This window comes from Pistacia vera, unplaced genomic scaffold, assembly GCF_008641045.1.
Source record: "Pistacia vera cultivar Batoury unplaced genomic scaffold, PisVer_v2 Contig71, whole genome shotgun sequence".
Lineage (NCBI taxonomy): Eukaryota > Viridiplantae > Streptophyta > Magnoliopsida > Sapindales > Anacardiaceae > Pistacia > Pistacia vera.
The window spans coordinates 496,365-522,473 of NW_022196568.1; the positions used below are offsets into that span (position 1 = coordinate 496,365).

A 26,109-nucleotide genomic window follows, 5' to 3' on the forward strand; every position below is an offset into this window, starting at 1 on the left:
GGTTAAGTAATATGTGTCAAGAAGATCTTTTACTTTTCCTTTTTTGATATGCATGAATAAAGCAGTGGAGACAAATAAAATACCCTTTAATAGAGTTTCAAATTTTCAATACTACAAGTAAAGTATAATTAAGTAGTGAACTTGTAGATTTCCCATTGATTGAAGCTCTTTTTCTTTTTCTGGGTTTTGCATTCATATTATAAAGCTTTAATAAAAAAAAGGGATTCCACATGATGCACACACACAAGAAGCAAAAGAGGAATTGGCTTAGTGGGTTTTGGCTCATTGTGACACACACACACACACACATGGTCTATCTTTTGTTTTGAAGGAAACAAGCAAAAACAATTATTGGGACTTTAGTGTTTTCAGCTTTTAAATGTTTCTCTATTGGCCTCCACATTTTGCAAAAGAGGCAAAAGCAAGAGTTCATAAGGGTGGAGCCACACCACAATGATACACACAACCATAAACTCATTGCTCCATTAACATCATTGTAAGTAGGGGTGTTCGGTTTCAAGTACCCTGCATTTTTTGAAGGAACCGAAACCGGAACCGACGGTTCCTTGAAATTTGGAATCAGAACCAAAACCGACAGTTCCGATTCTTAGGTACCCAGAATCGGAACCTGTAATAACTGTTTCGGTTCTGGGTACCCTGTAAAATTTTAATTACCCCCAAAAGTTTTTAAAATGACAAAAAAAACTTTAAAAACTTACAAATACCCCTCCACCTGACACTTGTTAACAAAAATAAAATTACAAACTCTATTACTTTATAAAGATAGATTATCAAAAGTCAAACCAGCTTACTTTAAATGTTATAAAATATAAATATAAATGTATTCACATTATTTTTTCTACAAAAGTTTTTATTAATCCCCCTACTCTTTAATTTTATTTTATATTAGTCTTAGTTCCCGGTTCTGGTTCCCATTCCTAACTATAGGAACAAAAATCGGAACCGCACAGTAACGGTTCCAAAAATTTGGAATCGAAACCTACCCGTTGATAATCGGTTCCAGTTCCAGGTAAGAACCGGAACCAAACCCTAGATACCCGTCAGTTCCCGTTCCAATCGGTTCTTTTGAACACCCCTAATTGTAAGCATGAATTTTGAGCCTTAAATATAAGGTTTGCCCCTATGATGCAAAGCCAAATACAAATACACTTAAATTGAAAGCAAAAGTAATTATAAGTTGTATTTGCCAAAAGTCGAACCTAATCTATTACTCCGAAGGCCAATTATCCTAACCGTTCGACTGCAAATATTTACATTTTGCTATTGCTATAATACTAATATTTATTGAGTTTTCTCTATTTCCGGTCTTTAATGACCTTAAAAAAATTTGATAAAACGGTTAAACATTTTGTTTATGAATTTCAATTTTCTCAATAAATTTATTTAATGACTTTAGTAACCACCCTAATAATCTCCCTCCTTGCTTTGAAAAAATATTTAATGAATCTCATTTGTTCATTCTTTTATCTTCTTTATTTTCACAAAGTTAGTTTCACCCAAAGGGTTCAATTTATTTATATCTTCAGGGGATGAAGCTTTTGGATGGATTTTAAGTTGCAGGTTAGTATAATTTAAGTTTTTATATATAAATGAATGTATAAGTTTTACGTTTTTTATTTACAAGTTTTACGTAGTTTACAAAATTTATGTTAATGATGTTGATACATTCCTGTTTTTTATGAAAGTATCTTAAACAGTGTTAATACTAGAGCAAAGAACATAAGCAGTCACTGCACAGTTATACTCCATTAGGCGACAAATCAACATCGTGTGTTTGCGTGTGAACTTTGAAGAAGTGGCTGACGATTAGTGCATATTTTGGGCTTACCAAACACTGACAAATAAGCAGTCAATTTCATTTCAACAACTGTGATGCGCTTACCAGTCAATGTAAAATCATTTTTTCATACTTTGCAACAAGTTTGTTTATAAGCTCTAGCCTTCAGCAGGCATATCAACTTAAAAAATGGAGCTAACTACAATTGGAAACAAAATGGATTCCATGTATTCAAAGCTCGGCTCACGCCGTGATGTGGGTGAAGATTCACTGGTCGATGAGGAGCTTCAGTTACAGTGGGCTGCTGTTGAAAGACTACCAACGTTTAAACGGATTAGAACTTCATTGTTTGAAGTTAATCATGACAATGGAGGAGAAAATAATGATCAGTTTGAAGGGAAGAGGGTTACTGATGTTACCAAGCTTGGAGGCGTCGAAAGGCGTCTCTTCATTGAGAAACTTATCAAGCACAATGAAAATGATAATCTTCGGTTGCTTCAGAGACTGAAAGAGAGGATAGACAGGTACGCAGGATAATGTCTTACTTCCTAGGTATGGAAATTAATCAAACTTCATGTGGGATATTTCAATCATAGGAGGTATTACTGTGGAGGTTCTTAAACGGTTTGGCATGGATAATGCAAGCCAGTCAATACACCTTGGTTGCTACTCAGAAATTGAGCAAAGAGGACGGGGCTATCAGGGTGGATGAAAGTTTATACAGAAGCTTAATAGGTTGTTTGTTGTATCTAACAACAACCAGGCTTGACTTAATGTATGTTACAAGTCTCATTCCAGGTGTAATTATGAGTAATCCAAGTGAAAATCATTTCAGGGCAGCCAAGAGGGTGCTCAAAATATTAAAGGTAATCCTGGACTTGGTGTATGGTTAGGAAATCTAAAAGTTTCCAGCTTGTGGGATATTCGGATAGTGACTGGGTTGGATCAATAGATGACATGAAGAGTACATCCGGCTATGTATTTTTCTAAATTCAGTGTGTGTGTTGTGGTTGTCCAAAAGGCAGGAAACGGTAGCTCAGTCAATAGCAGAAGCGAGAATACATTTCTGTTGCTACTAACATGAACCAAGCCATTTGGTCAGGAAGATTTTGAATGATCTTAACCAAACTCAGAGACATCCTACTGTAATTTTCTGTGACAACTGTCTACAATTTTTATGGCCAAAAATCCAGTTAATCATGGTCGTATAAAACTATTAAGATAAATACCCTCAGTAAGCGAAGCTATGCAAGAATGAGGTTAAGTTGATACACTATGATAAGCATTCAAATATCTATATATTTGTTATTTCCTCAGTTTTAATGGTTATAATGATTAAATCTTGGATTTGTTATGTTTCGTTTTTTGTGGAGTAGATTAGGAGTTAAATCAAATTGAATTCAAAATCTAGAGATTTGGAGAGAAAAAAATCGGAGCTCAAAAGAGATACATTCCAGAAGCAGATTTTGCTTCAAGCGTGGGACAGTCCGTTTTTCCCAGAATGTTCACAAAAGCAGTTAGCAGAAAAGAGTGGGCGCGCCTTACTGGATCCGAGATTTTTGACGTAGGGTTACAAATTGTGTGGAGAAAAAGATAGTATGACAGCTGGAAAGATTTATTTACTCTTTCTAACTCTGGATTTGCCAAGACTCCCTATTTTGGTGGGATTTGCTTTAATTAGTTTCTTGATCGAAGGATAAGTTATTAGATGGGTTAAAAATAGGGAGATTATCATAAGAAAAGGGACATCGATCTACCTCTTTTCTTCTCTTTTCTTTAGGCTTTCTTTTAATTATGTGTGGCTAAATATTTCTTCCAACTAAAGGATAATTGAAGTTTTGGTTCTACAAGGATTGGGAGATCTAAATAATTTTTAGTGTTTTAATTCTTTACTATTTATATATCTTCTATGTTTAAACAATTATTGTCTGATTGATTAATGCAAAGGGCTCGTTGTTCAATTATCAGGTTGATAAATTGCCATTTAGAACTTTAAATCCGTAATTGTTTAAGTGTTCTAATATTAGTGGTAAATAAAAGTTGATTATAAAGGGATTTTCGATTTATGTTATGAAGATGTATAATCTAGTCTAAATGAATCAAGCTGTGTATTTGTTGGCTAGAATTGGTAGTCTCTTAATTATTAATGCTGTCGATAGATTAAATCCTAAGAGCTTGTTTAGGGTTGTTTTGACAAGGGAAGTAACAAGAGCTGTTTTGGTTATCGAGAAAGTAAGGAGAGATGGGTTGTTAGAGCTTGTTAATAACCACCAATTTAGTGAAGAATAAAAGATTTTATCCTTGTATCTGTGATCAATTCTCTGAACCAATTCTGAAATTATACCTTTGGTTAGTATTTGCCTGATATTGATTTTTCCTTAATTTTATGTGATTATAATTGTTTTCTTTTATTTCACTTCGAAATTTCAAAACCCCTTTTTCTTTGCTTTAATTTTCATTAAATAATCTACCCAATCTCTGTGGATACGACCTTGCTCATCCACATACAATTTGTATTTTTTTGAGAGTGAGAATTTTATTATTTGTTGGATTCGACACCCACCAACTACTGGGGAGAAGAACAGGTTGCTGATATTATGACTAAGCCATTGTCCAAAGCCAAGTTTGGATATCTTTAGTTCAGACTTGGTGTTTCCAGTAATGATATCAAGGAGGAGTGTTGAAAGGTGATATCATGCTGGAAATGAAGAAAGTTGGTAGAATTTTTGAACTGCAGTTTTACCGCGATGATCTCCCTTAATTCATGCAGAAGCAATTTTTGAGTCACTAGTTGGATTGGTTCACTAACATGTTTAGGTGTATTGGTTTGGTTAAGTGTAATTTCACTCATGCTGTACGTGTATTAGTAGGTGTAGTAAGTTTAAATTTGAATTTTGAAATTTCATTAGTTGGAACAGTAGCAGTACGTTGTATATCTTTACCTTGTTTTTGAATCAAAAACAGGCTTATGCAGTCTCAGTTTTCTTTTGTTCATCTGTTTTCTCCTTCGTTCCATGCAAAACCAACATTGATGTTAAACAATAAAATAATATAGATCACCATAATCCCAGTAATGAAACATGAAACTTTAAGGAAACTAAACAATTTTAGGCCATAACCATTCATTGATTGAGTTGGTCTCATCGCCCATATAGGTATAAAAAAAAGTCTAAAGAGACGAAATGATTGAGTAGATAAGATATTTACTAAATTTTCTGATTATTTTATGAGTCACAATATACAAAATAAATGGGCTTGATTGCAGCACAGATGATTTCTCAGCAAAGATAAGACCTTTCAGCTTGGTAGTGTGCAACTGTGTAATACCAAAGCAGGTAAGGAGAAGATGGCAGATCCACTCCCAGTGATTCCAACACCTCTACTCCACAAACTATAAATATCACCAACAACATACCTTCAAACACGTTCCAACTTTCAATTTCAACTTCACTGTACCACTACGCTTGATCTCAAAAACTATCTTTTATGGAAGACTCAGGTAACACCTCGATCAGAGCCAATGATCTTGAGGGCCTGATTGTGGAACTAAACCAAAACAGCTTCCTTCCACACCCAAGTCCAGGGACAACAGAAACTGTCAACTTACCAAATCCAGATTATCTAATCTGGAAAAGGCAAAATCTGGTCCATTTTTTTCAAGTACAATAGACCACATATCAAAATTCTGTACAATCTTCATCAACTTTCTCACCATCATCATCCTTTGAAAGTTTCAAATTTGCAACCAATGGAAGATTCACTGATTTGCAATTTCTCATGTAGAATTTTTAGAACTTCATTTGCATACTTCTTTGATTCACAAAGATGCCATCCACATCTTGATCACATTTCCATTCTAAGAAAGTAAGACATTCCACCAAGTCGTCATTTCAAACCCTTTTGCATGGATTTCTGAACTCATCACTTGAGTTTGATTGCTTCCAATAACTAGAAGATCATCCACATACAGAGAAATGATCTCACATCATCCTCAGCTTCTCTAATGTATAGAGTTGTTCATTTGACTCTTCACAAAGTCCAAGTTGAGCAGGTGGTCATTAATCTGCTGTACCAGGCCTTAGTGCTGTTTTAGGCCATACAAGGCCTTTTCAGCAAATACACATTTCCTCTTCTCCTTGGATCACATACCTCAAGTTGTTCAATATAGATTTCCTTATTTAACCAGCCATTCAAGAAAGCAGATTTTACATCCATTTGGTAAACTTTCCAGGAGAATTGATACCACTACAAGTAGCAGTCTAATAGTGTCATGCCGAGCAACAAGAGCAAATGTTTCCACGAAATCCACTCCATATTATTGAGCAAATCCCTTAACCACAAGCCTGGTTTATGCTTCATAATGAGCCATTCGGATTCAGTTTTTTTTCTGAAAATCCATTTCACCTGAATACTTTCTGTTTTGGTCTGTCCACCAGCTTCCAAGTCTGATTTTTTCAACATTGCAAGCTCCTCCTTCATGGCAATCTCCAAGATTCTGATTGTGCAGCCTATGAATAATTGAAGGTTCCATTTGCGCTAAGTTGCATCATCATACACAACAGGAGAGTTCTAGTTCCCCTAATAGCAACCTCTTCATCTGATTCCTCCCTGAGTCTTTTCAATCTGATTAGCTTGAACCTCACTCAGTTGAGGTTTGTTTCTACATCAGCTCTACACTTTTCCCAATTCCAAACTCCACTCATCTATTGTAACATCCCGGGACACCACACTTTCCTTGAGTCAGGATTGTAAATTCTGTAGGCTTTGGATTGGTTGCTGTAACCAATAGTATTCCTTCACTGCTTATCCCCAAATTGTTGTTTGAAGGTGGCCACAGGACATAGCATATGCTACCAAAAATCTTCAACTCTCACTGCTGGGACTCCAGTCCAAGCTTCAAAAGGTGTTTGATTACTCAAGGCTTTAGTGGGAAGTCTGTTGTAAGTGACAATACCTTGTTTTTGCAGCCTTCCCAAAAGAATTTGGAAAGATTTTTCTTAGCCATCAAGCATCTTGCATTTCAATACTATCCTGTTTCTTCTCTACAAACTCCTCGTTGTGGAGTATAAGGCCTGCTAAATTGATGTCTAATTCCAGCTTCTGCAGATTTTTCAAAATCTTGAGAAGTGTGTTCAATGCATTTCACTTCCAGGTTTAATGGATTTTCCTATCAGGTTTTCTACTTCTAGTTTGAATTTGCTGATACTCCAGCCACTCACTTTTCTGCGTAGAAAGTAAATCCAGCCCATCCTAGCACAATCATCATGAACAATACAAAGTACTTGCTCCCATTAAGTGATAAGGTTTGCATGGGGCCACAATATCCGAGTGAACAAGTTGGAGTTTTTCAAAAGCTGTCCAGGTTTGATTCACTGGAAAGGGTTTCTACTCATTTACCTAATTGACACTTTATAGACACCTCTCGGTTGTTTACAATAGGCAGATTTTGGACTAAAATTTGACTACATTTCCCTTAGATTTCTATATGTACATGGCCTAATCTCTTATGCCATATTTTAGATTCATCCTCTCTAAAATTGCATGCTTTGTGTGATGTAACTCTCCACATAATTGGAAGCTTTTACCTACCAATTTCACTCTCATAATCTCATTTCCTCAATATCTGAATAATGCAGGATTGTTTTTGAAAGTGTAGTGCATATTCTTTTCCAACATTGTCCCACAATCAAAGACTTTGACTTATATAGGTGCATAAAGTACATTTGAGATTAGTTTTGTACCTTTTGGAGTTTGAATTACAACATCTCATTTACCTCTTGCTTCCACACATTCTCCATTTCCAACTTTAATCTTTGACCGAGAGAATGATCTATGTCACAAAGCCACTCAAATCTAGTGTCATGTGTATGTGTGCATCATTGTCAATCAACTAGGTATCATCACAAGCTTGGATCAAGTGGATAAGGCCACAAACAGCTGTCAGTCTCCTGCCTGGTTATTGTTCATCAGCTGTTTGAGCTTGTTGTGGGACTGCTCTCCCTTGTTTTTGCACAATCTTTCAACATGGCCAAACTGTTTGCAAGCCCTACATTGTATACGAGGTCTGAACCAGCATTTGTGCTCGCATGTCCCTTTCTTTTGCAATGAGAACAAGCCGAAAAATTCTATTCCACCAGCTTTGTTCTAGTGGTATTGGACCTTTCTTCTCTCTTTTCTCCAGCAAACTTTTGCAGTTTCCTTGTACAGACTTGCCCTTATGAGTTACTAACATTGCCCCTTCATTTGCATCTAGCCTAGGAGCCTTCTCTGCTCTGTGCTGTAGAGCATGGACCAGCTCAGTCAATGTGTTGAGTCAAGTTTTGGGTCCTCCAAGGATGAGATCTTAGCCTCAAACCTTTCCGGCAAGCTCACCACACCTTCTCCACTATTCTGCATTAATATCTCACTCCAAGTAACCTGATTTTATTGACCATGTTCATCAGCCTATCAAGTATCAACATATTCCTTCACTTCTCAACCTCCTGCATCCTTAATGTTTCAAACTCCCTTCTCAAATTTAGAACCTGCATGTTTCTGTAGTATCACTTCCCATGAACTCCTCCCTCAACTTTCCCACGACTCTTGGCTGTTTCACATGCCATAATCCTTGTGAAAACAAGGTCTGTGACCGCTGAGTGAATGTGAGAGAAGGCTTAGGAGCCTTTGAAGCTTCCTTTTCGTGCATTCGAATTTGGTCGAGAGTGGGATTTGGTCCCAGCTGAGGGTTGTTTCTTCTTCTACATATTGCCAGAGTCCTTGGCCCCTCAGGTAAGCTTTCATTTTAACGGACTATATATGGTAGTGTTCACCATTGAACACAGGAGGTAGAATGGAAGCTGTTGGAGTGGTCATTTGTTCAAGAAAAAACAGGTCTAATGAAAGGCTGTTTTCGGAGAGGTAGTGAATTATTTGGAGAAGAAAGGTTCAGAGTTTTTGCTGGAATTAACTCAGCTTTGATACCATGTTAATGTTTTTACACCGGAGATAACAAAGAAAAGAAAGAGAGCTGAATTGGAAGAAGAAAGTTATCTTTCTATTGCATACAAATGAGTTACGTTACAACTAATAAAGCAAATATTACACCGTTTGCACCAACTTTGCAGTCATATAATAACCTGAATTAATCTAAAGCCACCACTTAATACAACTAACAAAAACTATTGCAGCACATCCCTTATAATCTGGAATATATATCTACCATTACAAAATAAGTTAAACTTTGCAATATCAAATGGACCCCCGGCAGATTGCTTTCAGTTTGCCGCTAACACATATTCAAAAACACTTAGTAAACTGCTTCATTTCAGCCCAAGTATCAATGTTCAACAGTCACTCTCTCACTACTGTGGTTGCACCACGTTTGTAAATTGATCAGGAAGCTTCCTGAATTAGTTATGTAAATGTGTATAAATCAATTGGTTTGTAATATGAACATCAATCCAATAATACAAGCTAATATTCTTGGTCTCTCTCGGGTACTCCTTTCTTTCTCTCACTCTTCTTTCTCTTTTTCATAATGGTTATTTTCCTTTGTGGATGCAGGTTCTAGGTGTTGATGCGGTTGGAGGGGCGTCGGCGCGCGAGGAGCAATAGCTACACTGTTCCCCTATTTTGTCTTTTAAAATGCACTTTTGTAAACAGTAACCTTTGTGTATAAAAGACATGTGAACTATAATGAAAAGAAACATTTTGGGCCCAATTTTCCATTGTTAATTGCATGCATTGTACTAGTTTTCAGTAGGTGTTACAATCCACCGTGTTCCCACTACAAGAAGAAGGGACACTCAGAAAAACTATGTTGGTTCAAACCAGGAATTTAGTGTAGAGCATGCAAACAATTTGGCCATATAGAGAGAGTTTGTAAAAATAAAGGGGAATCCTCTCAGCAGCAAGCTCATATGGTTGAAGATTTGCAGCAAGGGCAGGAAGCTGAGCCATTATTTATGGTATCCTGTGAGTCTTCCTCATCATGCAATGAAACCTGGTTGATTAATAGTGGATACACAAGCCATATGACTCCAAATTTGCAAAGCTTCATCAGCTTCATTTTGATCCAAAGTCAAGATAGGGAATGGAGAATTTGTGGATGTCAAAGGGAGAGGTGATGTGGCTGTGCAAACTCAATCAAGTATTAAACTGATTTCTGATGTGCTTTATGTCCCTAAATTGAATCAAAGTTTACTTAGTGTAGGACAAATGTTAGAGAGGAAATATGTCCTACATTTTCAGGATCAATCCTATAAAATACTAGACAGTGAGGGTTGTGAGCTTATGAGAGCTCATAGTGCTAAGCTAGATGAATCTGAAATATGGCACAAGCGTTTTGTCCATTATCACTACCACGGCCTCAAGCAAGTTCAGACTAAACAGCTGGTCCTAAACCTGCTTGAAATTGATGAAGTAAAGACCATGTGCCATGCATGTCAACTTGGCAAGCTGAGCAGACCACCCTTTCCTATGAACCAAGCTTGGAGAGCTTCAAAAAAACTCCAACTCTTCCACACAGATGTATATGGCCCTATGCAAACACCTTCCTTGAATGGGAGTAATTATTTTGTCTTGTTCATTGATGATAAAACTAGAATGTGTTTGGTGTATTTTTTGAAGCAAAAAAATGAAGTGGATGGAGTTTTTGGAAGGTTTAAGCAACTGGTTGAAAACCAAACTAGTTTGACTATCAAAATGGTCAGAAGTGACAATGGGAGTGAGTATACATCAAAAGAGTTTGAAATAATCTGCATAGAGGCAGGAATCAAGCACCAATTCAGCAGTTTTTATACTCCACAGCAAAATAGAGTAAGTGGGAGAAGGAATAGAACCATTATGGCGTTGGGGAGATGTATGTTGGCTGAGAAGAAATTGCATAAAAATTTTTGGGCAGAAGCTGTAAACACTGCAGTTTATTTACTAAATAGGCTTCCCACAAAAGCCTTGATCAACCAAACTCTTTATGAAGCTTGGTATGGGATCAAACCTGTTGCGGATCATTTAAGGATCTTTGGCAGTACCTGTTATGTTTTGGTTCCGACAATCAAGAGGAAGAAGTTGGATGACAAAGCAACTATAGGCATTTTTATTGGATATAGTAATAATTCCAAGGCTTATAGAGTGTATAATCCAGAAACCAAAAGCATTCATGTCACTAGAGATATAAGGTTGATAAGAAAGGTGTTTGGAATTGGGAAGAGAACAAAGTTGATGAAGGAGAAAGTCCACGGCAGATTGATGTGGTTGGTGATGAAGTTGCTGAAGAAGATAGAAGTGAAACTGAAGAAGAGCTCCCGTTTAGAGGTACTCGATCATTGGCTGAGGTATATGAGAGGTGTAATTTGGCCACACTTGAACCAACTGACTTCACTGAAGCAGCAAAATCTGAAGCTTGGAGGGTTGCTATGCAGGAGGAGTTAGCAATGATAGAAAAAAAATCAGACCTGAAAGCTTGTGGGCAGACCAAGGGATAGAAATGTGATTCAAGTCAAGTGGATTTTCAAGAAGAAATATAATCCTGATGGTTCAGTACATAAGCACAAAGCAAGGTTGGTTGTTAAGGGATTTGCTCAACAATATGGAATTGATTTTCATGTGAAAATACATTTGCACCGATAATAAGGCTTGACACAATCAGGCTGTTACTTGCTCTTGCTACACAATTCGGATGGAAATATTTCAATTGGATGTCAAGTCTGTGTTTTTGAATGGATGGCTCAATGAAGAGATTTATGTTGAGCAACCGGATGTGTACGAGGTTCAAGGCTAAAAGAATAAAGTGTATCTTTTGAGGAATGCCTTGTATGGCCTAAAACAGGCTCCTAAAGCCTGGTATAGCAGGATCAATGAATATTTGAGTAGCTTGGGTTATTTGAGAAGTCCCAATGAACATACATTATATGTAAGAAACGTGGAGGGTGAATTGATTATTGTTTCACTATATGTTGATGATCTTCTCATCACCGACAGTAGTCCAAGTAAGTTGGATGAGTTTAAGGAAGCCATGAATCATGAATTTGAAATGACAAATCTCAGGATAATGTCTTACTTCCTAGGTATGGAAATTAATCAAACTTCATGTGGGATATTTTTCAATCATAGGAGGTATACTGTGGAGGTTCTTAAACGGTTTGGCATGGATAAATGCAAGCCAGTCAATACACCTCTGGTTGCTACTCAGAAATTGAGCAAAGAGGACGGGGCTATCAGGGTGGATGAAAGTTTATACAGAAGCTTAATAGGTTGTTTGTTGTATCTAACAACAACCAGGCTTGACTTAATGTATGTTACAAGTCTCATCTCCAGGTTAATTTATGAGTAATCCAAGTGAAAATCATTTCAGGGCAGCCAAGAGGGTGCTCAAATATATTAAAGGTAATCCTGGACTTGGTGTATGGTTTAGGAAATCTAAAAGTTTCCAGCTTGTGGGATATTCGGATAGTGACTGGGTTGGATCAATAGATGACATGAAGAGTACATCCGGCTATGTATTTTTCTTAAATTCAGGTGTTGTGTGTTGGTTGTCCAAAAGGCAGGAAACGGTAGCTCAGTCAATAGCAGAAGCAGAATACATTTCTGTTGCTACTACCATGAACCAAGCCATTTGGCTCAGGAAGATTTTGAATGATCTTAACCAAACTCAGAGACATCCTACTGTAATTTTCTGTGACAATCTGTCTACAATTTCTATGGCCAAAAATCCAGTTAATCATGGTCGTATAAAACATATTAAGATAAAATACCATTCAGTAAGCGAAGCTATGCAAGATCATGAGGTTAAGTTGATACACTATTGATAAGCATTCATAATATCTATATATTTGTTATATTTCCTCATGTTTTAATGGTTATAAATGATTAAATCTTGGATTTTGATTATGTTTCGTATTTTGTGGAGTAGATTAAGGAGTTAAATCAAATTGAATTCAAAATCTAGAGATTTGGAGAGAAAAAAATCGGAGCTCAAAAAGAGATACATTCCAGAAGCAGATTTTGCTTCAAGCGTGGGCACGTCCTGTTTTCCCAGAATGTTCACAAAAGCAGTTAGCAGATAAAGAGTGGGCGCGCCTTACTGGATCCGAGATTTTTGACGTAGGGTTACAAATTTGTTGGAGAAAAAGATATGTATGACAGCTGGAAAGATTTATTTACTCTTTCTTAATCTCTAGGATTTGCCAAGACTCCCTATTTTGGTGGGATTTGCTTTTAATTAGTTTCTTGATCTAGATAGGATAACTGTTATTAGATGGGTTAAAAATAGGGAGATTATTCATAAGAAAAGGGACATCGATCTCTACCTCTTTTTCTTCTCTTTTCTTTAGGCTTTCTTTTAATTATGTGTGGCTAAATACTTTTCTTCCAACTAAAGGATAATTGAAGTTTTGGTTCTACAAGGATTGTGAGATCTAAATAATTTTTAGTGTTCTTTTAATTCTTTACTATTTATATATCTTCTATGTTTATTAACAATTATTGTCTTGATTGATTAATGCAAAGGGCTCGTTGTTCAATTATTAGGTTGATAAATTGCCATTTAGAACTTTAAATCCGTAATTGTTTAAGTGTTCTAATATTAGTGGTAAAATAAAATAGTTGATTATAAAGGGATTTTCGATTTATGTTATGAAGATGTATAATCTAGTCTAAATGAATCAAGCTTGTGTATTTGTTGGCTAGAATTGGTAGTCTCTTTAATTATTAATGCTGTCGATAGATTAAATCCTAAGAGCTTGTTTAGGGTTGTTTATTGACAAGGGAAGTAATCAAAGAGCTTGTTTTGGTTATCGAGAAAGTAAGGAGAGATGGGTTGTTAGAGCTTGTTAATAACCATAACCAATTTAGTGAAGAATAAAAGATTTTATCCTTGTATCTGTGATCAATTCTCTGAACCAATTCTGAAATTATACCTTTGGTTAGATATTTGCCTGATATTGATTTTTCCTTAATTTTTAGTTGATTATAATTGTTTTCTTTTATTTCACTTCGAAATTTCAAAACCCCTTTTTCTTTGCTTTAATTTTCATTAAAATAAATCTACCCAATCTCTGTGGATACGACCTTGCTCATCACCATTACAATTTGTATTTTTTTGAGAGTGAGAATTTTATTATTTGTTGGATTCGACACCCACCAACTACTGGGGAGAAGAACAGGTTGCTGATATTATGACTAAGCCATTGTCCAAAGCCAAGTTTGAATATCTTTAGTTCAGACTTGGTGTTTCCAGTAATGATATCAAGGAGGAGTGTTGAAAGGTGATATCATGCTGGAAATGAAGAAAGTTGGTAGAATTTTTGAACTGCAGTTTTACCGCCGATTGATCTCCCTTAATTCATGCAGAAGCAATTTTTGAGTCACTATGTTGGATTGGTTCACTAACATGTTTAGGTGTATTAGGTTTGGTTAAGTGTAATTTCACTCATGCTTGTACGTGTATTAGTAGGTGTAGTAAGTTTAAATTTGAATTTTGAAATTTCATTAGTTGGAACAGTAGCATGTACGTTGTATATCTTTACCCTTGTTTTTTGAATTAAAAACAGAGCATTATTGCAGTCTCACGTTTCTCTTTTGTTCATCTGTTTTTCTCCTTCGTTTCCATGCAAAACCAACATTGACTGTTAAACAATAAAATAATATAGATCACCATAATCCCAGTAATGAAACATGAAAACTTTAAGGAAACTAAACAATTTTAGGCCATAACCATTCATTGATTGAGTTGGTCTCATCGCCCATGATAGGTATAAATAAAAGTCTAAAGAGACGAAATGATTTGAGTAGATAAGATATTTTACTAAATTTTCTGATTATTTTATGAGTCACAATATACAAAATAAATGGGCTTGATTGCAGCATCAGATGATTTCTCAGCAAAGATAAGACCTTTCAGCTTGGTAGTGTGCAACTGTGTAATACCAAAGCAGGTAAGGAGAAGATGGCAGACTCCACTCCCAGTGATTCCAACACCTCTACTCCACAAACTATAAATATCACCAACACCATACCTTCAAACACGTTCCAACCTTCCAATTTCAACTTCACTGTACCCACTACGCTTGATCTCAAAAACTATCTTTTATGGAAGACTCAGGTAACACCTTCGATCAGAGCCAATGATCTTGAGGGCCTGATTGATGGAACTAAACCAAAACCAGCTTCCTTCCTCACACCAAGTCCAGGGACAACAGAAACTGTCAACTTACCAAATCCAGATTATCTAATCTGGAAAAGGCAAAATCTGGTCCAATTTTTTTCAAGTACAATAGACACCCTATCAAACTTCTGTACAATCCTTCATCAACTTTCTCACCATCATCATCCTTTGAAAGTTTCAAATTTGCAACCAATGGAAGATTCACTGATTTGCAATTCTCCATGTAGAATTTTTTTAGAACTTCATTTGCATACTTTCTTTGATTCACAAAGATGCCATCCACATCTTGATCAATTTCCATTCTAAGAAAGTAAGACATTCCACCCAAGTCAGTCATTTCAAACCCATTTTGCATGGATTTCTTGAACTCATCCACTTGAGTTTGATTGCTTCCAATAACTAGAAGATCATCCACATACAGAGAAATGATCATCACATCATCCTCAGCTTCTCTAATGTATAGAGTATGTTCATTTGGACTCTTCACAAAGTCCAAGTTGAGCAGGTGGTCATTAATCCTGCTGTACCAGGCCCTTAGTGCCTGTTTTAGGCCATACAAGGCCTTTTTCAGCAAATACACATTTCCCTCTTCTCCTTGGATCACATACCCTTCAAGTTGTTCAATATAGATTTCCTTATTTAACCAGCCATTCAAGAAAGCAGATTTTACATCCATTTGGTAAACTTTCCAGGAGAATTGAGCTACCACTACAAGTAGCAGTCTAATAGTGTCATGCCGAGCAACAAGAGCAAATGTTTCCACGAAATCCACTCCATATTATTGAGCAAATCCCTTAACCACAAGCCTGGTCTTATGCTTCATAATTGAGCCATTCGGATTCAGTTTTTTTTCTGAAAATCCATTTCACCTGAATCACCTTTCTGTTTTCTGGTCTGTCCACCAGCTTCCAAGTCTGATTTTTCTCAATCATTGCAAGCTCCTCCTTCATGGCAATCCTCCAAGATTCTGATTGTGCAGCCTATGAATAATTTGAAGGTTCCATTTGCGCTAAGTTGCATCTATCATACACATCAGCTAGAGTTCTAGTTCCCCTAATAGCAACCTCTTCATCTGATTCCTCCCCTGAGTCTTCTTCAATCTGATTAGCTTGAACCTCACTCAGTTGAGGTTTTGTTTCTACATCAGCTCTACACTTTTCCCAATTCCAAACTCCACTCTCATCTATTGTAACATCCCGGGACACCACCACTTTCCTTGAGTCAGGATTGTAAATTCTGTAGGCTTTGGATTGGTTGCTGTAACCAATAAGTATTCCTATCACTGCCTTATCCTCCAACTTTGTCCTGTTTGAAGGTGGCACAGGACATAGCATATGCTACCAAAAATCTTCAACTCTTCCACTGCTGGTCTGACTCCAGTCCAAGCTTCAAAAGGTGTTTGATTACTCAAGGCTTTAGTGGGAAGTCTGTTGAGTAAGTAGACACTTGTTTTTGCAGCCTCTCCCCAAAAGAATTTGGAAAGATTTTTCTTAGCCATCAAGCATCTTGCCATTTCCATAACTATCCTGTTTCTTCTCTCACAAACTCCATTCTGTTGTGGAGTATAAGGCCTGCTAAATTGATGTCTAATTCCAGCTTCTATGCAGATTTTTCAAACTCTTGAGAAGTGTGTTCAATGCCATTATCACTTCTCAAGGTTTTAATGGATTTTCCTATCAGGTTTTCTACTTCTAGTTTGAATTTGCTGAATACTCCAGCCACCTCACTTTTCTGCCTTAGAAAGTAAATCCAGCCCATCCTAGACCAATCATCTATGAACAATACAAAGTACTTGCTCCCATTAAGTGATAAGGTTTGCATGGGGCCACATACATCCGAGTGAACAAGTTGGAGTTTTTCAAAAGCTGTCCAGGTTTGATTCACTGGAAAGGGTTTCCTACTCATCTTACCTAATTGACACACTTTATAGACACCTCTCGGTTGTTCTACAATAGGCAGATTTTGGACTAAATTTTTTGACTACATTTCCCTTAGATTTCTATAATGTACATGGCCTAATCTCTTATGCCATATTTTAGATTCATCCTCTCTAACATTGCATGCTTTGTGTGATGTAACTCTCCACATAATTGGAAAGCTTTTACCTACCAATTTCACTCTCATAATCTCATTTCCCTCACTATCTTGAATAATGCAGGATTGTTTTTGAAAGTGTAGTGCATAATTCTTTTCCAACATTTGTCCCACACTCAAAAGACTTTGACTTATATTAGGTGCATAAAGTACATTTGAGATTAGTTTTGTACCTTTTGGAGTTTGAATTACAACATCTCATTTACCTCTTGCTTCCACACATTCTCCATTTCCAACTTTAATCTTTGACCGATGAGAATGATCTATGTTCACAAAGCCACTCAAATCTAGTGTCATGTGATGTGTGCATCATTGTCAATCAACTAGGTATCATCACAAGCTTGGATCAAGTTGGATAAGGCCACAAACAGCTGCTCAGTCTCCTGCCCTGGTTATTGTTCATCAGCTGTTTGAGCTTGTTGTTGGGACTGCTCTCCCTTGTTTTTGCACACTCTTTCAACATGGCCAAACTGTTTGCAAGCCCTACATTGTATACGAGGTCTGAACCAGCATTTGTGCTCTGCATGTCCCTTTCTTTTGCAATGAGAACAAGCCGAAAAATTCTTCATTCCACCAGCTTTGTTCTAGTGGTTATTGGACCTTTCTTTTCCTCTCTTTTCTCCAGCAAACTTTCTGCAGTTCCCTTGTACAGACTTGCCCTTATGAGTTACTAACATTGCCCCTTCATTTGCATCCTCTAGCCTTAGGAGCCTTCTCTGCTCTTGTGCTTGTAGAGCATGGACCAGCTCAGTCAATGTGATTTGAGTCAAGTCCTTTGGGTCCTCCAAGGATGAGATCTTAGCCTCAAACCTTTCCGGCAAGCTCACCACCACCTTCTCCACTATTCTGCTATCTAATATCTCCACTCCAAGTAACCTGATTTTATTGACCATGTTCATCAGCCTATCAAGTATCAACATATTCCTTCACTTTCTCAACCTCCTGCATCCTTAATGTTTCAAACTCCCTTCTCAAATTTAGAACCTGCATGTTTCTTGTAGTATCACTTCCCATGAACTCCTCCCTCAACTTGTCCCACGACTCTTTGGCTGTTTCACATGCCATAATCCTTGTGAAAACAAGGTCTGTGACAGCTGAGTGAATGTGAGAGAAGGCTCTAGGAGCCTTTGAAGCTTCCTTTTCGTGCATTCGAATTTGGTCGAGAGTGGGATTTGGTCCCAGCTGAGGGGTTGTTTCTCTTCTTCTACATATTGCCAGAGTCCTTGGCCCCTCAGGTAAGCTTTCATTTTAACGGACTATATATGGTAGTGTTCACCATTGAACACAGGAGGTAGAATGGAAGCTGTTGGAGTGGTCATTTGTTCAAGAAAAAACAGGTCTAATGAAAGGCTGTTTTTCGGAGAGGTAGATGAATTATTCTGGAGAAGAAAGGTTCAGAGTTTTTGCTGGAATTAACTCAGCTCTGATACCATGTTAATGTTTTTACACCGGAGATAACAAAGAAAAGAAAGAGAGCTGAATTGGAATGAAGAAAGTTATCTTTCTATTGCATTACCAAATGAGTTTACGTTACAACTAATAAAGCAAAATATTACACCGTTTGCACCAACTTTGCAGTCATATAATAACCTGAATTAATCTAAAGCCACACACTTAATACCAACTAACAACAACTATTGCAGCACATCCCTTATAATCTGGAATATATATCTACCATTACAAAATAAGTTAAACTTTGCAATATATCAAATGGACCCCCGGCAGATTGCCTTTCAGTTTTGCCGCTAACACATATTCAAAAACACTTAGTAAACTGCTTCATTTCCAGCCAAGTATCAATGTTCAACAGTCACTCTCTCACTACTGTGGTTGCCCACCACGTTTTGTAAATTGATCAGGAAGCTTCCTGAATTAGTTATGTAAATGTGTATAAATCAATTGGTTTGTAATATGAACATCATCATCCAATATACAAGCTTAATATTCTTGCGTCTCTCTCTGGGTACTCCTTTCTCTTCTCTCACTCTTCTTTCTCTTTTCTCACTAATGGATTCCACGTATTCAAAGCTCGGCTCAAGCCTTGATGTGGGTGAAGATTCACAGGTTGATGAGGAGCTTCGGTTACAGTGGGCTGCTGTTGAAAGACTACCAACGTTTAAACGGATTAGAACTTCATTGTTTGAAGTTAATCATGACAATGGAGGAGAAAATAATGATCAGTTTGAAGGGAAGAGGGTTACTGATGTTACCAAGCTTGGACGCGTCGAAAGGCGTCTCTTCATTGAGAAACTTATCAAGCACAATGAAAATGATAATCTTCGGTTGCTTCAGAGACTGAAAGACAGGATAGACAGGTATCTATCTTGAGAAAGTTGAATAATTTGGTGGCTTATATGTATAAAAGAAGTGCTTCTTCAATAAGTGATTTTGTGTTTCAGAGTGAATGTGAAGTTACCAACTGTAAAAGTGAGGTACAAGAATCTATTTGTTGAAACAGAGTGCGAGATTGTAGAAGGGAAGCCTCTTCCCTCTTTATGGAATTCTTTCACGAGCTCATTTTCAGTAAGTGCCCAGATGTTCTTCTTTATAACAATGAAAGAAAGAAAGAAAAAAAAAAATGAATTGTGCACTTGCAGAGATTTCTTGTTGCTTCAACAAATTCAATGAAAAAAATTACCTTAACAGGTTTTCAAGAGGGTAATGTCAGGCAAGTCTCACGAAGCCAAGTTAAGCATTCTAGAAGATGTCAATGGCATCATCAGACCTTCAAGGTAATTCCAAATTTATGGATTTTGACTGTTTTCTGTAGAGGGGATAAAAGCTTTTTACTTATTTTAAGGCTTTGGATGCAGGCTCACTCTTCTTCTTGGGCCACCAGGCTGTGGAAAGACCACACTGTTATTGGCCCTGGCAGGAAAACTGGATCACTCTCTCAAGGTTAGGCTTTCAAGACATGAAGCAAGCTACATAACAATGAGATTGATGCATATTTGAAACTCACTTTTGTTCATTGCAACTGTAATTAAACAATTTCTTCTGATCCTTTCTGGTTTTACAGGCGACGGGGGAAATCACTTATAATGGGTACAGGCTAGATGAGTTTGTTCCTCAAAAGACTTCTGCATACATAAGCCAATATGATCTGCACATACCAGAGATGACTGTAAGGGAAACAATAGACTTTTCGGCGCGCTGCCAGGGTGTTGGAACCAGAGCAGGTGAGGTTCTTTGTTTTAGAATCAGAATAGTTGTGGTAGAAAAAATATTAAGATTTGAATTTGAATTTCTGTTTCTGCCTCTAAAGATATAATGGTGGAAGTTAGCAGAAGAGAAAAAGACGAAGGGATTGTGCCTGATCCAGATGTTGACACCTACATGAAGGTACACATAGTTATGTTCAGATTTTAGTTCTGATACTTTGTAGAACTTATTGGGGTGTGAAGAGGGTGGCATAATTCTTGCAGGCAACTTCAGTTGAAGGACAGAAAAGAAGTCTCCAAACTGACTATGTTTTAAAGGTAAATTAAATACTGCACTCTTCCTGAGCTGGATTCATAGAGGTTTCAAATAAAAATCTTTCTATCTAATTTGACTTGCAAATTACAACCTTTTGGCCTCTTAGATTCTTGGACTGGATATCTGTGCGGACATTATAGCTGGTAGTGCATTGATAATAGGCATTTCAGGTGGCCAGAAGAAAATATTAACAACAGGTACTGTAGACAAGGAAGTTATTCGCTGTGAAATTAGTTTTACTTATGCATTTTTAGCCTGTTTTCCAACTCTTCAGGAGTTAAAACAATTGTGCTTACAAGAGAGAACCTGTAATCCAACATAACATAACAGAGAAATAAATTCAGGAGGGTTTGAAATATGATTTACTTGGCTATTTCACATGGCAGGAGAGATGATTGTTGGTCCAACAAATGCCTTGTTTATGGATGAGATATCAACTGGTTTGGACACTTCCACAACCTTTCAGATAGTTACCTATCTTCAGCATTTGGTGCATATCACGGATGCAACTGCATTGGTTTCACTTCTTCAGCCAGTACCTGAAACATTCAATCTTTTTGATGATGTAATATTGATGGCAGAAGGGAAGATTGTGTACCATGGTCCTTGCAGTCAAGTACTTCAACATTTTGGGGATTGTGGTTTCAAGTGTCCGGAAAGAAAGGGCGTTGCAGACTTCCTGCAGCAGGTGCATAAACTACTTTTTACTTTTTCCCTCTTCCTTCATTCAACTATGATCATTTATCATATTTCGGTTTCAACTATTTGCAGATAACTTCTAAGAAGGACCAAGCACAATACTGGTGTCAAACTGATACTCCTTACAATTATGTTTCAGTGGATCAATTCTCTCAAATGTTCAAATCAAGTTATCTAGGAAAGAAGTTAGATGACGAGCTCTTAAAACCTTATGATAAATCAGAGTGTCCAAACAATGCCTTGTCATTTAGCAAGTACACCTTGAGCAAATTAGAGTTGTTCAAAGCTTGCCTGGCTAGAGAGGTGCTTCTGATGAAACGAAACATGTTTGTCTATGTGTTCAAAACAGCACAGGTAATCAATTATTAGCATGACTACTTATTGTGAAGTTTTTACAGCTTAATCTCAACCATTTCAATCTTAACATTTTTGAATTTTCTTATTCCCTAGCTTGTCGTCACTGCGTTTATGACAATGACAGTATTTATAAGGACTGAGATGAAAGTGGACTTGCTACATGCAAACTTTTTGATGGGTTGTATGTATTATGCTATCGTCAGACTCTTGACTAATGGAGTAGCAGAATTGTCCTTGACCATTATTAGGCTTCCAGTGGTTCACAAGCAAAGATCATTCTATTTGTACCCAGCATGGGCTTACTCTATTCCAGCTTCGATTCTAAAGATCCCACTTTCACTGGCTGATGCTCTTATTTGGACATCTTTAACTTACTATGTTGTTGGTTTTAGCCCTGAAATAAGCAGGTGTGCATTGTTGATACTTGTCGTGCAAGATAGACAACATTTCTCTTGTTTGCAATACGCTACTGATTTATATTCTATCGATGAGTTTCAGGTTTTTCTGCCACTTCCTTCTACTATTTGCTCTGCATCTAACCTCAACATCCTTGTGTTGTTTCTTAGCATCAATTTTCCAAAATATTGTTTTTGCAACGACCATTGGTTGTTTGAATTTCATGCTAATGTTCCTGCTTGGAGGCTTCCTTATTCCAAGATGTAAGTCGATTCATAATTACCTTTCTACCTCATTATAGAAAGCAATAATTTGGCTACTTAACAGAATGTCATACTTCTCAGTTGCTTTTCCACCATGGTTGAGATGGGCATTCTGGTTATCCCCCATGACATATGGAGAAATAGGCATGACACTGAATGAATTCCTCGCACCCCGCTGGCAAAAGGTGAACTTATGTTGAAAAAATTTGTTTATCTTTTTTTATTGACATGAATATGTTAATGTTAATAGCTAGAGTTCATTCTCTTTTTAGGCTTCTGTGGGAAACACAACAGTGGGGATGAGCATTCTAACAAGTCATGGTTTGAATTTTGATGGCTACTTCTACTGGATTTCAGTAGGGGCATTGTTTGGATTCACAATACTTTTTGATTTCGGGTTTATCTTAGCATTGACTTACTTAAGATGTAAGTTTATCTTGTTCAATTAAAGCACATGAATGAATGAAAGTTTAGTATTATTTAACCTGTAAGATTCATGAATACAGCTCCAAAGATGTCTCGAGCTATCATATCGAAAAAGAGGTTCTCTCAACTACAAGAAAGAGAGAGCAGTAATGCAAAATTGGATAATGGATCAACTCCAGCTGCTTTTCCCCAAACTAAGGCAGAAACAAGAGAAAGTGGTGAGAAAAGATTGATTTAATACGCAACTTTCTACTGAAGGACTTTTTGTTATCAAATGATGCAAAGAAACATGCTTTGTTAAACAGGGAGGATGGTCCTGCCATTTGAGCCTCTGACAATTTCATTTAAGGATGTACAGTACTTTGTTGATACCCCTCCGGTAAGTAAGTGCAACCTTTAGGAGTCATAGACAATTATTATGAGTTTGTGCATAATGGGAGAATTTGATTGCCTGTTTACTTCTTTCTCCTGCACAGGAAATGAGGAAGCATGGCTTCAATCAGAAGAAACTTCAGCTGCTTCATGATATTACTGGAGCATTTAGGCCTGGGATTCTTACGGCGCTGATGGGCGTAAGTGGGGCTGGCAAAACAACTCTCATGGATGTTCTTTCTGGAAGAAAAACTGGTGGCATTATTGAAGGAGACATAAGAATAGGAGGGTATCCTAAAGTCCAGAAGACATTTGCAAGAATATCAGGTTACTGTGAGCAGAATGATATTCATTCTCCACAAATTACTGTTGAAGAATCAGTAACATACTCAGCTTGGTTGCGGTTACCCTCTGAGATCGATCCAGTCACAAAAGCGGTATGAACATGATGTTGTTACCATGAATTTTATTACTTCTATCATCTAAAATTTCCACTGTCAAGAAAAGGAACTTAAACTCAATTGCTTATCAACGTGCAGAGATTTGTGGAAGAAGTCATTGAAACAATTGAACTTGATGATATAAAAGATTCATTAGTTGGCTTACCAGGCCAAAGTGGCCTGTCCACTGAACAGCGAAAGAGGCTAACAATTGCAGTGGAGCTTGTTTCCAATCCATCAATAATATTTATGGATGAACCCACATCAGGTTTAGATGCTAGGGCAGCTGCAATTGTCATGCGTGCTGTCAAGAATGTAGTTTCCACAGGAAGGACAACTGTGTGCACCATCCACCAACCAAGCATCGATGTCTTTGAGGCTTTTGATGAGGTTCTGAACTTGAACAGAAGTCCTTTTAGCTTTAAATTTAACATGCAAATTTCTTGATTAACCTAGCAATATAACATTATATGACATTCTCTTAATGCAGTTGATTCTGATGAAAACGGGAGGACGGATTATTTACTCGGGAATGCTAGGTCGTCATTCAAGCAAGCTTATTGAATACTATGAGGTATGATCACAAAATCAGACCTATCATTGAGCAAAATTTTAAAGGAAAATCATGATTTCAGTTAGTCAAATGTAGTATGTAATCCTGCATCCTAAAGTCGATACTTAAAATTTCTGTTATCATTCAATCTCAAGATTTCTAGATTGTGCTTATATGCGTATGCATGAACCTTCTGATTTACCTTATTTTCACTATCAAACAGGGTATTTCAGGTATGCCAAAAATCAAAGATAATTACAATCCAGCTACATGGATGCTAGAAGTCACTTCCGCGTCAATGGAAGCAGAACTTGGATTAGATTTTGCTGACATCTATAAAGAGTCATCTCTCTATCAGTAAGTAATAAGGCTTACCCTAAAGATTTTCATATGTCATGGATGAATAAGTCCTGTTAGAGGTTAAACAATTTCCATTAGGAATTTCATTCCTGGTGATGAATGAATCCTGATCTTTATATTGTTCTTTCGCTTGTAGGGACACCGTTGAATTGGTGAAACAATTGAGTGAACCACCGCAAGGTTCAAAAGATTTGCACTTCCCCACTCGTTTTCCACAAAGTGGCAAGGTGCAGTATATGGCATGCCTATGGAAACAACACTTATCATACTGGAGAAGTCCTGAATACAACTTGACTCGCTTTATATTCATGATCATAGCATCACTATCTTTGGGTGCAATCTTTTGGCAGAAAGGGAAGCACATGTAAGTCCTTTGGTTCAATTGCATGTAAGACAACAGCATCAATTGGCATGGAAAATATATATCTAATGCTCGAGAACAATTTAATTTTCCGCAGCTTGCTTTGTAATAGATGTCAGACTAATAAACTCCATTTCTATTTTTGAAGGAACAATGAGCAGGATTTGTTCAACATATTTGGAGCAATGTACATTGCTGTCATATTGCTAGGTCTAAACACTTGTTCAGCAGTACAACCATATGTGTCAACTGAGCGCACTGTTTTGTACCGAGAAGAATTTGCTGGAATGTACTCTCCATGGCCTTATGCATTTGCACAGGTTCAACGCATGTACCATATTGTAGATGAGTTTTATTTATTTTTTTCAGAGGATTATTGAATGACTAAAGGTTTTTCTAAGAACTTACTAAAAGAACACCTTTTCAATGTTGCAGGTGACCATAGAAATTCTTTATATATTAGTACAGGCGATTTTATATATAGCCATTACATATCCAGCACTGGGGTACTATTGGTCAGCTTACAAGGTCTTTTGGACTTCTATACAACATTTTGTACATTTTTATACTTTGTATACCTTGGAATGCTGTTAGTTGCATTATGCCCGAGTCTTCAAACTGCTTCGATATCGGCATCTGCAATCTACACCATATTGAATCTTTACTCCGGCTTCCTTATGCCAGGACCGGTATACTTTTCTGACTTTTCTTCTTTCCTAAATCCTTATGCATTTGGAGGATTAGGCCTAGGATGATAAAACTGTTATCTTATCTGCAGAAAATTCCAAATTGGTGGATTTGGTGCTACTGGATTTCACCCACATCTTGGTCCCTGAAAGGTTTCTTGACTTCACAGTATGGAGACATAAACAAAGAGATACTGATATTTGGACAGCTCAAAACAGTTAGTTCTTTTCTGGAGGATTATTATGGATTCCAACGTGATCGTTTATGCCTTGTTGCTATTGTTCTCATTGCTTTCCCAGTTGCTTTTGCATCCCTTTTTGCCTTCTGCATTGCGAAATTAAATTTTCAAAGGAGATAAATTATGAAGAAAGTGCTAATATTTCCTTCACCATATGTATAAGTATATCTTGTACAAGGCATTATTTCATCACAGATTTTGAATCTGTGTATGTCTGTTTGTGTGATCCTTTAATGCAAAATGGTGTAAATTCTCAGCTCTTACTTGCTTGCTTATTGTATATTTATATATAGCTTAGATACCCAAATTTGATTTCAAGTTCCATAGCATGACTATAACATGGAGAATTCATGCTTCATAATTCATTTGAGACCCCAAAATCAATTTTATCATGAATTTTCCTTTTTCCTTTGTGTTTTCTTGCCAACCAAACAAAGGTGATTATAA

The 26,109-nt window shown here is 37.0% G+C and overlaps 1 pseudogene; it reads left to right on the forward strand.

The window, feature by feature from the left end:
* The first annotated feature begins 1,956 nt into the window (after positions 1–1,956).
* On the forward strand, positions 1,957–25,986 carry LOC116114464 (annotated as a pseudogene).
* The last annotated feature ends 123 nt before the right edge of the window (positions 25,987–26,109 follow it).